Below are 15902 nucleotides of genomic sequence, written 5' to 3'. Positions count from 1 at the left end.
GCGGCGGCAGCAGCCACATGCAGCCGGGGAGCCGGCCCCCTCCTCTGGGCTCCACCTTCTCGGTCTGCTCCTCCTCCCCGGGAAGTCGTTCCCCGTGTTTCCCCCTTGTCTGTCTTCTTTGCGGGGCACCCCGGCCAGTCTGAACCGGTTGTGACTGCGCGGGTGGCTGGGGAAGGAGGAGGCGGCGGAGGAGATGGAGGCGGAAAAGCGGGCGGTAGGGGCGCTGCGCCTGCTGTCGCGGCTCCAGGCCGGGCCCGGAGCCACCAAGGCCGCGGGAGAGCTGGGCACGGCCGGCCAGGCGCCCAGACGGTGCACACACGCCGGCGTCCCCGCCGCGCACGGAGCGCCCGAGCCGAGCCCGTGCTCATCTAGGGGGAGCTGCGGTCTGGAAATGAATGCAAGTCGCCCCCCGTCTTCCTGGCTCCCGGGCCGCTGGGCGCCCTCCTGGCCGGAGCTGTTCACCCCTCTGGCTGAGATCCCGGAGAAACGGGCACCAGAACTTTGTGCAGTCAGTGCTCCTGGGCAGTGGGGAGGGAGGATGCCAAAGTGCTGTCCTTTGTGACAGTCCTGCGGGAAAGGAGGGTGTCCCGCAGTGCACACAGAGTGCAGAGAGAGAGAAGGAGGGAGGCTGCAATTAAGGGCATTCGGTCTGTCCGGCGGATGAACTGCACTAACGATACTGTCTTTGGCAGTATCTGAAAGGTAAGGGCATGGGAGCTGAGATGGATGTATGCTGTATCCCCACAGAGAGTCATGCGACAGACTGGGGACAGCCCATAGGTACTAGTTAGTGGGTCACAGTCTGTGGAAACCCCCTAAATGATAAACACATTTTGTGTTCCCTTGAGTGTGCATTTTTCTGGGAAGTGGTGCCGTACTTTCTACTGGCGTCTCAAAGGGCACTAGGGCCATCCACCACCTTGGTGAGAACTCCCTTTACGCCCTAAACGTCTCTGGTTCTGACCTAGACCAATATCCTACATCTTTCAAAGAATGGGTCTCAGAAGTCCTAACCTTCCCGAGCCTCTGTTTCCTTTCCTATGAAATGAGAATGAGATTGCAAGTCTTGCCTGCATCCTAGAGTCTATGACAGTCAAAACACCAGTGGAACGTGGCCACACGTGTCATGCTTACATACGGTACAAATGGGTGGCATTCGTCCCTGTGGCCCCACACCATTCCTTTCTACTCAATTTACTGACTTTCAGGTTATGGGGAAGAGAAAGTCCAGCGCTTGTCGTTATTATTTTGTTTTGTCCTAAAAAGGAGAAAAAGTAGGAGGGAGAATTAAATAATAGTAAGATTGAGAAGGAGGTGGTCGCATGAAGAGTTTCTTTAAGGAAAAATGGAGAGACAATGCTACCAACACCATCAAAAACTTACTTCTGATGAGGAGAGAGGACACAATAGGGGCTTCTCATCATGTTCTATTTTGACAGGTTTGTGGTTGCAAAAAGTGTGTTCAGTTTGTGATAATGCATTGACCTGTACACCGATAATCTATGTACCTTTCCCTGTATGTTCCAATATTTTTAGAACACTTTCCTTCCATTCAAATACCTCCTAACTACCAGAACACGTGTCATCTTCGTCATTGGTCAAACCAAACAATGTGTACAAAATTTTGTCTGGGCACAAGGAAGCCCTGTTTGAAACATATTTTACATGCACTCACTGGGTTTCTGAAATTACCACTTCCATGTTCTCACCTGCACCAAGTTTTCCAAGATTTTTTCAGAGACAGTATATGACCAGCACTCCCATTTCTACTCAGGCTAGCGTACACCTATCAACTAAGAATCAAAGATGATGGTATGGCCCTAGCTTTAAAGGAAGACTGGGTCCCAGGGTGGCAAAGTCAAATGGCTGCAGGGCCAGGCTTGTAATTAATGAAGTGGCTAGAAAGCAGCCTGGAGACAGCACAGAATCAGGCTCTGGAGGTGGTGACCACTTGGCTCAGGGGATTGTCACCAGGCTAGAATGTAAAAATTGCCCCACACCCTTGTGAAGGTTATTGTTCAGTCAAGCTGGAGCAAGAGCATTTAGAACTCAGAGATCTAGTCCAACTCTGACACTATACCTACAAATGGAATTTGACCCAGAGAAGCTCAAGATGTAGTCACCCTGTGTTTTAGGTTGGCAGAGACAAGACTAAAACCACCTCCCAATGCTCCCCAGCCACTTGAAGATGCAAAATCTGTTTGCAAAGTGAGGGTCAGATAACTTAAATATTGCTGACTTTACAGCTCTGCACAACATTTGCCCTTTGTGTCTCTCTCCAGGCTCAGATGTTGATGTACTTTCAACAAGATGGAGTGAGAAAAAAAGGCAGGTCATTAAATAAGCTGGATTTAAATGAACCTGCCTTGGGAAGAAAAGAAACCTGAGGGAAAGCTTTTAAAGAAAAGCTGATACAGAAGCAGTGCCCTAAATAAAGGAGTCCATTCTTTGCTCCGTGTTATTATTACGAGGCATTTATTTAAGAACCTTGTAATTTGTGAAATATTCTAAGGTCCCCCTTCTTAGACTGTTTGTCACCTCTGTCCTTAAGAGAACAAGATGGAGAAGTAAACCTAAAATTTTCCTCACTCCTCATGCCAGCAAGGAAGCAGAAACACAAAACACAGATGGCAGAGGAAGGCGTCAATCGGTCAGGGCAGGGTGGCGCATTTGACCACACCGGAGTCACCGGTCCAGCGCTCACCTGGCTGACCAGACTTTCCTTCCTGTCTTACTACACCACAGCAGGTTTCTTTCCTTTTGACACATTATTCTTTCCCTGTTTATGAATGCCAGCACAGCTACAAAGACACTACACTTTGACATTTAATTTAATGTTTTTGTAGCCATTAGCTTGGAGATCTATAAGTCATCCTATTAATTAATTCCATTTCATTCTCTCACAGATACATTCACTCTATCAGATACAAGATCAGAAAATAAAGTGAGTAAATCATTCTTTCTTATGCTTATAGAGCTTTTGTTTAAAAGGGAAAATTTTCAAATGTTGAAAATGACCGTAAAGATATACCATATTATATATATATATTTATTTTAATTTTATTTTGTCGATATACATTGTGGCTGATTATTGTTGCCCATCACCAAAACCTCCCTTCCTCCTCCCCCCTCCCTCCCCCCAACTAATGTCCCCTCTGTTTGCTTGTCGTATCAACTTCAAGTAATTGTGGTTGTTATATATTCTTCCCCCCCAGCCCGGTTTGTGTGTGTGTGTGTGTGTGTGTGTGTGTGTGTGTGTGTGTGTGTGTGAATTTATATATTAATTTTTATCTCCCACCAATAAGTGAGAACATGTGGTATTTCTCTTTTTGTGCCTGACTTGTTTCACTTAATATAATTCTCTCAAGGTCCATCCATGTTGTTGCAAATGGCAGTATTTCATTCGTTTTTATAGCTGAGTAGTATTCCATTGTGTAGATGTACCACATTTTCCGTATCCACTCATCCGATGATGGACATTTGGGCTGGTTCCAACTCTTGGCTATTGTAAAGAGTGCAGATAAAAGTAAGAAAAGATTAAATGATATTCTGGAGAAGTGCAAGTAAAAATATAATATGGTATACCTACCATATTGTACTATCTGGCTCACATGATTTTTCATCTTAGGGGAAGAGGGGAAGAGAAATGCTATTCTTTGAGATTCTGCTAATTGCCAAGAACTATGGTATCTCATCTATCCCTCAAAGCAATCTCATATGGTTGAATATTGTTATCTCCATTTTACAGATGAAGAAACCACGGTTCAGAGAAGTTAATTCACTTGCTGAGTCACTTAATGGGTAAGTGAGTGAGTAGAATTCAGACCCTGGTCTGGCTGATTGCTAAGCCTGCATTCTTCCTACTCTACCTTAGAAAAGTGACTCAAGGCTGGTGACGGCTAACACTGAGGACTGACATCTCACACGTATTAACTCATCTAAGATTTCACAAAAAACCTAAGAAGTGGGTGCCATGATTATCATCCACCTTTTGCCAATGATGAAAATGAACTAGAGAGAAGTTAAATAATTTTTCCCCAATCACACAGTTAGTGAGGAATGAGGCTGGGGTTTGAATTTGGATAGCCTGGTGATGTGGAATGACTTATGTCTCCCAGGTTTTATGTATTCGAAGCTTGATTCCCCACTGTGACTGTTAAGAGGGTGGGAAATCCTATTACGGTAATTGAAATGTGGCACCTTGAAGAGATGATTAGATTCTGAGGGCCATGCCCTAAGGAATGGATTAATAATAGTGGTCATGGGCATGGTTCTGAGGGTATTAAAAGTAAGGCTTGTGAGAGTCTCTCTCTCTCTGCTCCACCATTTTCGCAATGTGATAATCTGCTGTCACTGTTGCCACCACCAAAACACTCACCAGATGTGTTCCCTAGACTTTGGACTTCCCAGCCTTCCGGACTGTAAGCAATAAATTTCATTTTGTTTACAAATAACCCAGTTCTGTATACTTTATTATAAGCAACAGAAACGGACCAATACACCTGGCTACAGAGGATCATGCTCTGAACCATCACTGTATATTCTCAAGAAAGTGGAAATCAGAAACAAAATTATACAGAACATGCATGTCCTCTGTGTGTGTGTATACACAAATATGCACATCCCACTTCTTATCCTTCTGACCTGCACTGCATGGTTTCATTCACAACCAAAAACAACCTACAACTTCATGCACACCACTTTCCAAAGCACCCAATATATCTCCATGTGTAGGACTCATGACACCTGAAATGTGCTTATTGTCTATTTACACAGTGAAACTATATGCTTTTGAGAGCAGGTGCAATGTCTGTCCTGTTCATCACTGTTCCCTACAGCTCAGAACAGAGTAAAACTTTGCTCAATGGGTATTTGTTGAATGAATGACTAAATGAGCAAATGAATGAATGCAGTAATTGCTTTGCTGCGACAGGTCTTTGAAATTCCTCGGTTGCCTTACTCTGCCAAGTTCTATTCCATCCTAGGTAATTATAAGCATTGTCTCATTTAATCCCACAGGACAAGTACTACTATTTTACGGAAGGTAAGCTAAGGCCTCATGAAATTTAGAGAGCTGCCCAAAGTTGGAGGGCACTAGAGTGGCAAAGACAGGGGGCAAACACAGGCAGTGTGAGTCCAGGGTCCACACTTGCTACCTAAGGCCTCTAGCTATGCTTGTCCACAGCTTCGTCCCAGGATCCAGTGGAGTGCTTGGCATGGAGTAGGTTCTCATAAGGGTATCGACAGAGGAGAGGAGAAAATTTTCTCACATGTTCAGGACAATTTAAAGCTATTTCTCACAATTCTACTTCAGGGAATCATGTGTGTTACAAATTCAGCTTACAAGATCTGTGGTGTAACTTTAGATAATAAATTAGGAGAGAAGGATTTACTCCCATGGGCAGGCTATTGAGTTCAAATGTACCAATGGATCCAATTTCTTCTTGTGAAAATACAAGTGGAGTAGATGAATATTATTTAAAGATAAACATAAGACCAGCGAATTGAATCTTTTTATGAAGCAGTGCCAGGTTTTTTTTTAATGCACCTCCTCCGAAGTGTCTGACTTAGACGTATTGCATAACAAAGTTTCAGACAGCTCTAAACAACTTTTCAGTTCAAAATGTTAACTCTCGGTTTTCTTCTCTTCTTTATTACATGATGTAAGAGAAAGAGCATGACTTCTATGGATAGGGTCCATACTGCTCAAAATTTGTGGCTAGTTCAAAGGCTTTATCCCACAGTTTCAGCAAGGAATATTTTTCATTTGGAAAATATAGTCACCTTCGATCTGTTCAAGATGCTGTAATTTAGGCTTCTTGGATATGATTTAGAAGATGGTAGCTAACCCATGAAAATAAAAATAATAAAGGAAAAAAATACTCTTGAGGAGAAAAAAAATGTAAAGTCAGTGGTTCCATACAGTTTGAGCACAGACTGAAATTGATACAGATAGAACCAATCTGAGAGGATGAATAAATTATCCCCCATCTCTACCAATGCAGGCTGGGCTCAGGTGGAATGGTTTGCTCATCTCTATGCCTACCACCCACCACATTGGAGAGCTACTTAGTCATAGTACTTGGGGATTATTACAAACCATAGGTAAAATAGCTGCTATAGAGGTAGAGGTGTGGAATTTAGATTTAGGCTGTCTGACTCTGGATTCTGTACTCTTAACCACTACACTACTTAACCAAGCTGTATTAAAAATAATTTTTTAGGCTGGCCGGTTACTCAGTTGGTTAGAGCATGGTGCTAATAACACCAAGGTCCGAGATTTCATCCCTGTACTGGCCAACAAAAAATAATATTTTTAAATGACTTACCTAGTTAAAAACAATACTTAGCTAGTAACATACATGCTCTGAGTGATAACTTTATCATCATCACCACCCCTATTTGAATAAGTTTGCCTTAATTTCATCAGCAATTCACCTGATGGTCAGTCTCATGCATTTTATCTTTCTATTGTCTTAAGCTTTGATTCTTTTTTCTGGAGATGTGCCCCATTTGTTGTCTATAACATAAATCCCAATGCATGGACTACAAAATATACTGTCCACTTTATTTATTCATCAAATAATTCTTAATAGTTTATTTTGTGCCAGGCATCATATGTAAACAAAGGGGCTTGCAATCAAGGAGGGGCTTGCAATCACTAGAGTGGGCTAATTACCTATATCAGTGGGCTTGTGCTGTGTTAAAGGAACACAGAGTCAGAAGCACTGCTTGGTTGGAGAGGGAGGCATTCCAAGACTGAGGGAAGAGTATTTGCAAAGTCTTAGTAGCATGAAAGACTCCCATGGTATGCTTGGGACTTGCAATGGATAATTACAAATGATTAAAGGTCAGAGGATTTGTGGAAAGTGGATGATAAACAAGAACAGGGCTTTTGGTTACAACCAACATTCCCCATCTCTTGGCAAGACAGCATAAATTGGATAACTTGGGGGGACCCAGGCACATTTAGAAATCACATTGGCAGGGACCACATAGCCTCATCAGGAAATTAATGAGCTCTGACTATTTTACCTTCATCTTTGCAGGATTTTGTTCAAGATTCAAAATCCCAGAAGAAAGAGTGTGTCTTGCCTGGCTTGAGCCATGTAACCATCTCTAAGCTAGGGGAAGACAGGGCACTTTGAGAGTACTCACACCGGGTGAGAAGTAATTCTCCAAAAGCAAGTTGGGAAGCCATCTATCCGAAACACAGCAAATGTCCTCTATCATGGTTTAGACCCTAAAAATTCTTGTTTCCATATTAAACTATCCAAGAAGCAAAGCAGAACCATTGAAACATTCTAAATAGAGTAATAACATGGTTGAATTTGTGTTTCAACATGATCACTCTTGGAAGGGGGCTGGCCAGTTAGCTCAGTTGGTTAGAGCATGGTGCTGAAAATGGTTACTCTTGGAAACCATGTTGGAGGATAAACTGGGAGGAAGACTAGTCAAGAGGCTGATTTATAGCTGAGGCAAAAATTATAAAAATTTAAGATCTATAAAATTATGAAAAGATAAGAAACAATTTGATAGATTAAGAGGTACCATGCAATTGATAGATACAGGGATTAGTAAAGAGAAAGGTCTAGGATAGCTTCCAAGTTTCCCAAAAACCTTATGAAGGATTGCTGGAAAATTAGGGTAGTGTGTCTCATACTGCAGGATCCTCTAGAATAGTTCCAATTGCAAATATTATGTCTCATCATTCCAATAACACATTAAAAATTCCAAGAAACTCCAACACTTTTGAATCTAAAATATATCTCCAAGATTCCTTTTGTAGCTGGAAATGATACAAAGTTCTTTTGTCAGGCTAGTTTTCTGATTTGTAGTTTGGAAAAAGTTGAACATAGATCACTGAATAGATGCAACAGAAACAAAAAGTGGGAAATCTATTAGATACCAATACAATGAGTAGAATTGCCTGGCAAAGCAAATGTTAAAGTTTCACTGGAAATAGGCCTGGCCTAACCGAAAAGAATCAGGAGGTAATGATCAGGCTAAGGAGAGCTTAGAAGAGGGAGGCAATATCTTTTGGCAGAAATAAGCAAACTTCTGCCAAACCCCAGATGGACAGCCAGCTCAGATAGAAGCATGCTAACAGCCCTTTTACCCTCAACCAAGTTCATCACCATGTACTTAGATAAAAATCATTACATTTCTAAATCTTCAGTGATATGTCCTACGGTACAAATACTTGAATCCATCACACAGACTTTGGTACCCACCATGCTAAGGCTGAATTCAAAATCAACCTCATATAAAATGATAATTATGAACATTTCCTTCCATTGAACCTGGTCCTCCAGACATCCTTGGAGGCAGAAAGAGGCTGCTTCTGAGTATTTTAACTCTTAGAATATTTTGTGCCTTGATTATTTCTCTTACTGACACATGGTTGTTTTGAGACTGCTGAATTTGAATCAGGATCTTAGACGTGGAAAGGGCCTTAGAGATTGACAGGTGCAACCTCATACTCAATGTAGAGTTTAATTTGTTAATTTTTCTGATGAAGAAACAGAAACCCCAAGAGGTTGAATGATAAGAGGCAGAGGGCATAGAGGACAAGAGCACAGACCCTGAAGCCAGGACTACGTAGTAGTTTTATAACATTGATGAGGTTCCTTACTTTCTCTACACCTGTTTCCTCATCTGTAAAATGGGGAGAATAACACTTACTACATATGGTAGTTGTGAAGATTTGCGAGTTAAACTGTACAAGTGCTTAGAACAGCCTAACACATAGTAACTGCTATATGAGTACTTGCTTTCATTAGTTTACCAAGAATCCCACTACAACTAAGGTCCTGATCCTACCTCTCCTATAAAAGAAGAAAATTCTATCCATTGACAGATTTACAATCACTATGAATGGATATCATATATAATACCTTTTATGGTGGATCACCTAAATCAGCACTTGAGTTATTGACATTTATTAAAGAAGTTTCTATAGTGAAAGGCAGGTATGGTAACCAGTCCAGGGAATCAATAAAGTGCAGAGACCAACAAAGTCTAAAAATTAGCCTTTTAGCTGAGCAGACTTGAGTCACTTCTCAGGCATCACCCTCAAACTGTATTACACCAATATTTCTACAACTCGGGTACATCTTTCATCAACAGTGGTTTGAAGGAACTAAAGGGTTGGATTCTGACTGCGATGTAATTCTTGGAAAGGCTGTTAGTTCAACTTTTCTTTGGCTGGTCAAGATTATTTTTCAATAGGCTCTTTAGCCAAGAGTGTTACAATGTAACACCAGATAAATTAAGAAATGAACAGTTCTATGGGCCGGAAAAAGAAATGCCTAATGGAACTCATGTGGTTCTGACAACTATAATCTGCAATAAATTTGACTTATGAAGTGTGACTGCAATGGTATATTTTATAAGGAGAAGGTATTTGGCTGATTAATACCAAAAGCCTAAAACTCAATATGGAAAGGATGTGTTTATAAAAAATAAGCTATGAAAATTGTTTATAGAATACACTATTTGTCCAACCACACAACTAATAAATTGCCTCTTAAAGTAAAAAACAGAAAGGAAAATCCATCACCTCACATGTACCTGGCATAGAATAGGTACCAATGGGTATTAGTTGAATAAATCTAATCACCATCAATAAAAAAATACATGATGTTAACTTAGATCTTCAATACCTGACCTAAGGTACTTGAAGGAAGTGTGAGGAATTCATGTAATTAACTTTTTAATATGAAATGGGTAATAAGAACCCAAATAATCAGCTATGATTGCTAGATGGCATAAAATAGAAATTTAAAGAAAATAGATTAAAGTTTTAAAACTGAAACCAAAATAAGAGGAAGGAGACAAATATTTTAATCTTTAGCTTTTATTTCATAATCTAACTATTTAACATTTGAAATTCCAAGGATTATCATGGTGTCAAAAATGTTCTTTCTTTCTCTCCCTGGAGATCAGGAGAAAACGTTTTCAATAACTGTAGCTATGGGGCATCCACTATAAAACAGTCTGTCGGTTCCTCAAAAGGTTAAAGGTAGAGTTACCATATGACCTAGTAATTCCACTCCTAGGAATACAACCTAGAGAAATGAAAACATCTGCCCTCACAAAGACTTACACATGAAAATTCATAGCAGCGTTATTCACAATAGCCAAAAAATGGAAACAACCCAAATGTCCATCAACTGATGAATGAATAAATAAAATCTGGTATATTTATACAATGGAATATTATTCTGCCATAAGAAGTACTGATACATGCTACAGCATGGATAAACCTTGAAAACATTGTGCTCAGTGAAAGAAGCCAGACAGAAAAGGCTACATATCATATGATTCCATTTATATGACATGCCCAGACTAGGAAAATCTACAGAGACAAAACGTCGATTAGTGGTTTCCTAAAGCTGGGAGGGGGCCAGGCTGGGGTGAAATGGGAAATAACTCCCAACAGATACTAATGGATACAGGGTTTCTTTTCAGGGTAATGAAAATGTTCTAAAATTGCCTGTGGTGATGGTTGCACAATTCAGTTAATATAATAAAAATCATCAAATTATACACTTTAAATTGTATTAAATTGTATGTCAATTGAATTGTTTGGTATATGAATTATAACTCCGTAAAGCTATTATTTTTAAAACTACAACAGATGTGATTTTTAGCTCTGCTTATGGTTTTTAAAAAGCTGTCCTAAACATCCAGCTTTTTAATTCATCTACTAGAATGATGGAGCTGCCTACCAAGTTACGGGCCAGGTGTGATTAGCCTGAAATAACTATGGAAAATTTGCAACCCTCGGAGAGAGGTTTCATTGTTTAATATAAGTGTGATGTGTGTCAGCACAAAGGACACAGAACACCACATAGAGAGTCTCAGGTTTTCTGTCATCTGCTATGGGAACATTTCCCTAACCATCCAGGTTGCAAGATAAACGTCGGAGAAGTTACATAGAAGCTGATTTGTATCAATCCTGAAAATGTTTGTTGGTTCCCCGTTTGTTCCCTAGGCTGCAGTCGCACTGGCCTTCCTACTGTTCTGGTAAGTTCTGCCTACTTCGGGGCCTTCGTACCTGCTTTTCTCTGCGTCTGAGTCCTCACTCCCCACCTAGCCAGCTCTTCATCAATTAGGTCTCCGCGCCAATGTCGCTTTCTCAGGAAAGGTTTCTCAGATCCGCCTAGATAATATATTTCCCCCCTGCTTAAATCATCTATCTCCTTGCTGTTTTTATTTCTTCACAGCACGTGAAAGTCTCATGTGTTTATCACTTTGTCGTCTGCCTTCCTCAGCAGAAAGCAAGCTCCATGAAGGTAGGGACCCTGCCTGCCTCATTCTCCAATATTTCCCTGTACCTACAACACTGCCAGACAGGCAGTGGGTGCTTGATAAATATTTGTTGAGTCCATGGTGCAAGTCATAGTCAACTTTCATAAACAACACCGGAAAGGTTAATTTCTGTACCTTGAGATCACACCTTGTACAGGAGTCCAGGGGCACTGACGCTCCAGAGAACAATCTGTAGCCACCTCCTGGCCAAAAGGGCAAATGGCTCATACTGGAAACCCAGTTGGCCACCAAGGACTTCCTGTGCTCTCGCACTAATCTTCCCTCACCCTGGTCCCAGGTCAGATGGCAGAGCGCACTCAAGGCCCTTTCCTGTGGGTGTATAAATAAGTCTGGGCTCATCGCTGACCTTAGACTGGCCTGGGTTGGCATCTTGCCCTCAGTTAGTAGGACTGTTCCCAGTCAGATCATGCAGACAGCTGTAGAGGGTACTAACATTAATAAAGTGCATGTATTTCACAGGGCCTTAACCTTTAGCTTAGTAGGGCCACAGCCCTTAGATTAGAAGGACCACAGTCCTTAGATCAGACTGTAACTTACTAGGATCTTTATCTTAGCAGGACAACAGTCCTTAGCTGTTAGAAGGGCCAAAGTCCTTTAGTTTAGGCTGTAGCACAGTGGGGCCACAGCTCCATAGTTTTAGCAAGGCCAAAGCCTTGTAGTTTGAGGAAGAACTTAACCTTTTAGTATTGCATATAAAAATACTAAGTTTGGGAAAAAACAGAAAACTTTCACAGGTCTAAAAAGTCTCTGGTGTGGATATGAGAATTGTAACACAGGATAAGTGCTTGCTCTAAGGGCAGATGCCCTTGGTGCAGCTAAACCTAATTATGGGAAAATATGTGTACTGAAAGCTTCAGGGCTGCTCTGCCAATTAGTGGCTGGTTCCACATTTCACCTTCAACTGCTTCTCTAAGTTTCCTAGGAAACTAAGGATTGCCATAATTATCTCATTGGTTCTTTTGTATGTCACATAGCTTAGTTTTATGACTGCTTTGATGGTAGGTTGCTTAAACTATTTTTAAGTTTCACCTGCTTTAATGAAAATTGTTATGTGGCCAGTTTGTTTATGTTTTCACTATGACTGATTAACCACCTGTGTTCTTTTCTGTGACTTTTTGCCTGCACAATAAAAAACCGAGAAAAGCCCTGATTTGGGGGTCATTTCCCAGGAATTCCTTCTCTCTTGAAGAAGTTGTCTCCTGGGATTTAACCCCTTTGGGCCTCTCACTGCTTAGGAAAAATGGGCTTTGAGTGATCCTTTGCGTCTCCATCTCCATCACCCCGATGGAGAGGTGACAAGAACAGCCCAGAACAACAGCCTGGGTCTAAGTGGCCACATAAACAACATACATTTAAGATCCTCTCTCAAACCTTGCCCCCAGTCTCTACAGAAACTGTTCATCTCAGTCATGCCTCAGGGTTAGGGGTTGCTCATTCTTACTGGAATAGCTGTCGAGCTTATTTTCCTAGTCAATCATTTCATTCAAGTGGACTCTGATCAGGTGCATCATAAACAGTAGAGTGTTGAACACTCAAGATGTACTGTCATTAAGTCCAAGCAGTTGGCACTTTAATCAGTATGTCTCTCGCTTATGAGTTCTTTGGGGGAAAAAATTGCTCAAAATGGTATTTGAGAATTTTCAATTACTAAAAAATTCACATTAAAATAATTTCATGGATACAGCTTCAATTTCTTTGCATACTGAACACAGAACAGTGGCCTGAGACTCCCATTTACAAGGCCTGCCTTTATATTTGATAGCACAAAACAATGGAGCTCAATAATCAGAGAATACACATGCCATTCTATTACAGACTGAAGCCTTAGAAAAGAGGAAAGAGTTATCTGTGAAGTGGGAAGTCAACACATCACAAGGTTTCATGACTCATTTAGGATAGGTTGCATTTTACCCATTGAATCCCTTAGTTTAGGATTGAGATGTCTCATGATAGCCCAAACCTCTCACCTTCCAAAAGAGGAAGCAGTGAGGTAATGCACTTCTCCAGCTTGACATGAGGCAGAGTAACTGGCCGGTTAACAATAGGGCTCTAGAAGCAGATGGGTTTGAATTGGGGGTCTTGGTTCTCTCACTTTCTAGGTGCGTTGCCACAGTTAGGATGTCCTGGCTGAACTTGGCCATTTTACTTAATTCTTCTCAACCTGCATTTCCTCATCTATGAAATGGAAATGTCTCATAAACTTGCCGGTACAGATTAAATTTCATAATGTATGCAAAACACTTAGCACAGCACTCTCCTGTTATAGATACTGGCATTTATAAATAACGAGGATTCTGGCAGGCATTTTCTGACCTGTCTTCTCAAATTCAGGATAATTTATTCAAGGAACCATAGAACTGAAAAGGACACAAGGCCTCATGAGTTGATAGCAAGGGGTTATGGAATTAATAGCACATAGATGTAAGTGCTTAGGCATGGCCGGGTAATTCACACTTGTTAGTGGCAAATTAAGAAACCCTATCCACTTCAGTTGGAGGGTTGATTATCACAGCACAGGTGGACATTAAGTTCTATGAAATGTCACAGAAATCCATCCAAGGAAAAACATGTTACCTCATCCAGACTGCATACATACATATGCCATGGATATTGTTTGTAATTTATGACGACAATTCTTTTCCAGTTCTACTGAAGGGAGCCACAGGTCTCTTACTGCACAGAGGTACTCCTGTCTTGATGTTTCTAACAAATTCATAGATTTTTATAACTCCTGTTTGTTATGCATGTTTATGTAAGTTTCAGCCCAGTTCATTTAATATACATAATATTTGTATGTGATATGCAAAGCAGATAGCATTAATTCAAAGCAATTTCCATTTGTTTGTTTCTTTGCTTTAATGCAGGAGAAGTATGAGACCCAGAGAGGTTAAGCAACCTGCCCAAAGGTCACACAGCTGTTCAGTAGCCAGAGCAACACTTAGGGACAGGTAGTCAAGTGAGCTTTCAAGGTCTTCTCAAACTATAACATGCATATGAAACACTGGGGATCTTATTACAATGCAGATTCTGAATTCAGTAGGTCTCAAGAGTACTAAGATTTTGGATGTCTAACACATTCCCAGAAGTTATTGCTGTTGGCAGTCCTTGGATCATCTCTCTCTACACCCTCAGAACACCCTGGGCATGGCCTTCCTACTACTTGCACCAATTGTGATTGCACCATTTGGGTACTGACTCATTTTCTCCACTGGATTGTGCGCTCAATGAGAGCAGAAACTGTATTTTCTTCTGTACTTTGACCCGGCTTCCCAGCACCATGCCCGGCAAAAAGGAACTAGATGAACATTTTTGAAGTGAAGGAAAAATGACCTATTTCCAATTACAAAGCCACAGCACTTGCCTGTTAAGACTCTGATTACTTGTTAGAAAAAGATGTTCATCGTGTACCTTTTCTTGTCTCAAGTCATATTATGATACCTAGTTGTAATTGCCAGGTCCTGAAATAACATAACCAAAAGAAGCCCTGCAGGGTCAACCAGTTTAGATTACACCTCCGCAGAACTATGCCTAGGTTCCAGTGGAGCACAACCACATCCTCGGGTGGGTTAATGTGAGGTCATTCTAAGTGCAAGGGGAAGGTAGACTAGGCAGGGTGACCAACGCTCGCTAACACTCCATTTGAAGGGAGCCACATGACTTCTGCTCCACCTGAGGATAATAACAGCAATCTACCATGAATTGATGACTGGCCATAGGCCAGGCACTGTGCTAAGCACTTTGCTCCAGTCATCTCATTTTATCCTCTCTGCAAAACTGACATAGGCACTCATGTTATAGGTAAGGAAGCTGAGACACAGGGTTACCAAACTATAAGAAGTGAAGCCACAGCTTGGACCCAGGCAGTCTGGCTTCTGAGGCCATGTTGCCTGCCTCATTGCCTACTGCCTGGAAGCTCCCAGGGAAAGGGAACAATTTCCTGAAGATGGGAATGACTTTACTCGTCTATCAGTAACCTGATAATAAGCTGTGACAAACCCCCTGACAAATCCCAAAGACAGAGGGTTGGGGAGAAACACATCACGTCAACAGGAGGTGGCCCTTATACCCAAAAAGAAGGGTCTGAAAATATCATGTAGAAAAAGAATAGAGTTTTTTATTATGGTTTTCAATTAATACTCAGTTTGACTGTTTTTGGTTTATGGTTAAATATATAACACCACTGAAAAGTTAAGTAAGAGACAGTTAAGGAATATGTCTCAAAGGTCCAGATTCCTTTTACACTTTATTAGGTCTCTTATGAAACTTTGCATTAATGATTGGGCCAAATCTGAGAAGATAGTTATTACATGGAAGACATCAGAATTTTGTTAAGCATGTGTGTCCAATATAAAAACTCAGAAAGTCTAAAGGACAGAGGAATCTTTGTTTTTCAAAAGTTTATTTTTGTTTTTCAACCCCCACTCGATAATCTTTTAACTCTGATTTATTCCAAAGCTGTTTTCAAAAGTTTAAAAGGCAAAAGTTAAACAGTTATATTTTAACACTGACTGTCAGAAAATGAAGGGATTAAGAAAACAGCAGAAGAGAATGCATTGTCAAGCTGG

The sequence above is a fragment of the Cynocephalus volans genome, chromosome 7, assembly GCF_027409185.1.
Source record: "Cynocephalus volans isolate mCynVol1 chromosome 7, mCynVol1.pri, whole genome shotgun sequence".
Lineage (NCBI taxonomy): Eukaryota > Metazoa > Chordata > Mammalia > Dermoptera > Cynocephalidae > Cynocephalus > Cynocephalus volans.
The sequence above is the reverse complement of the archived record's forward strand: the minus strand, read 5'-3'. Positions refer to the sequence as shown.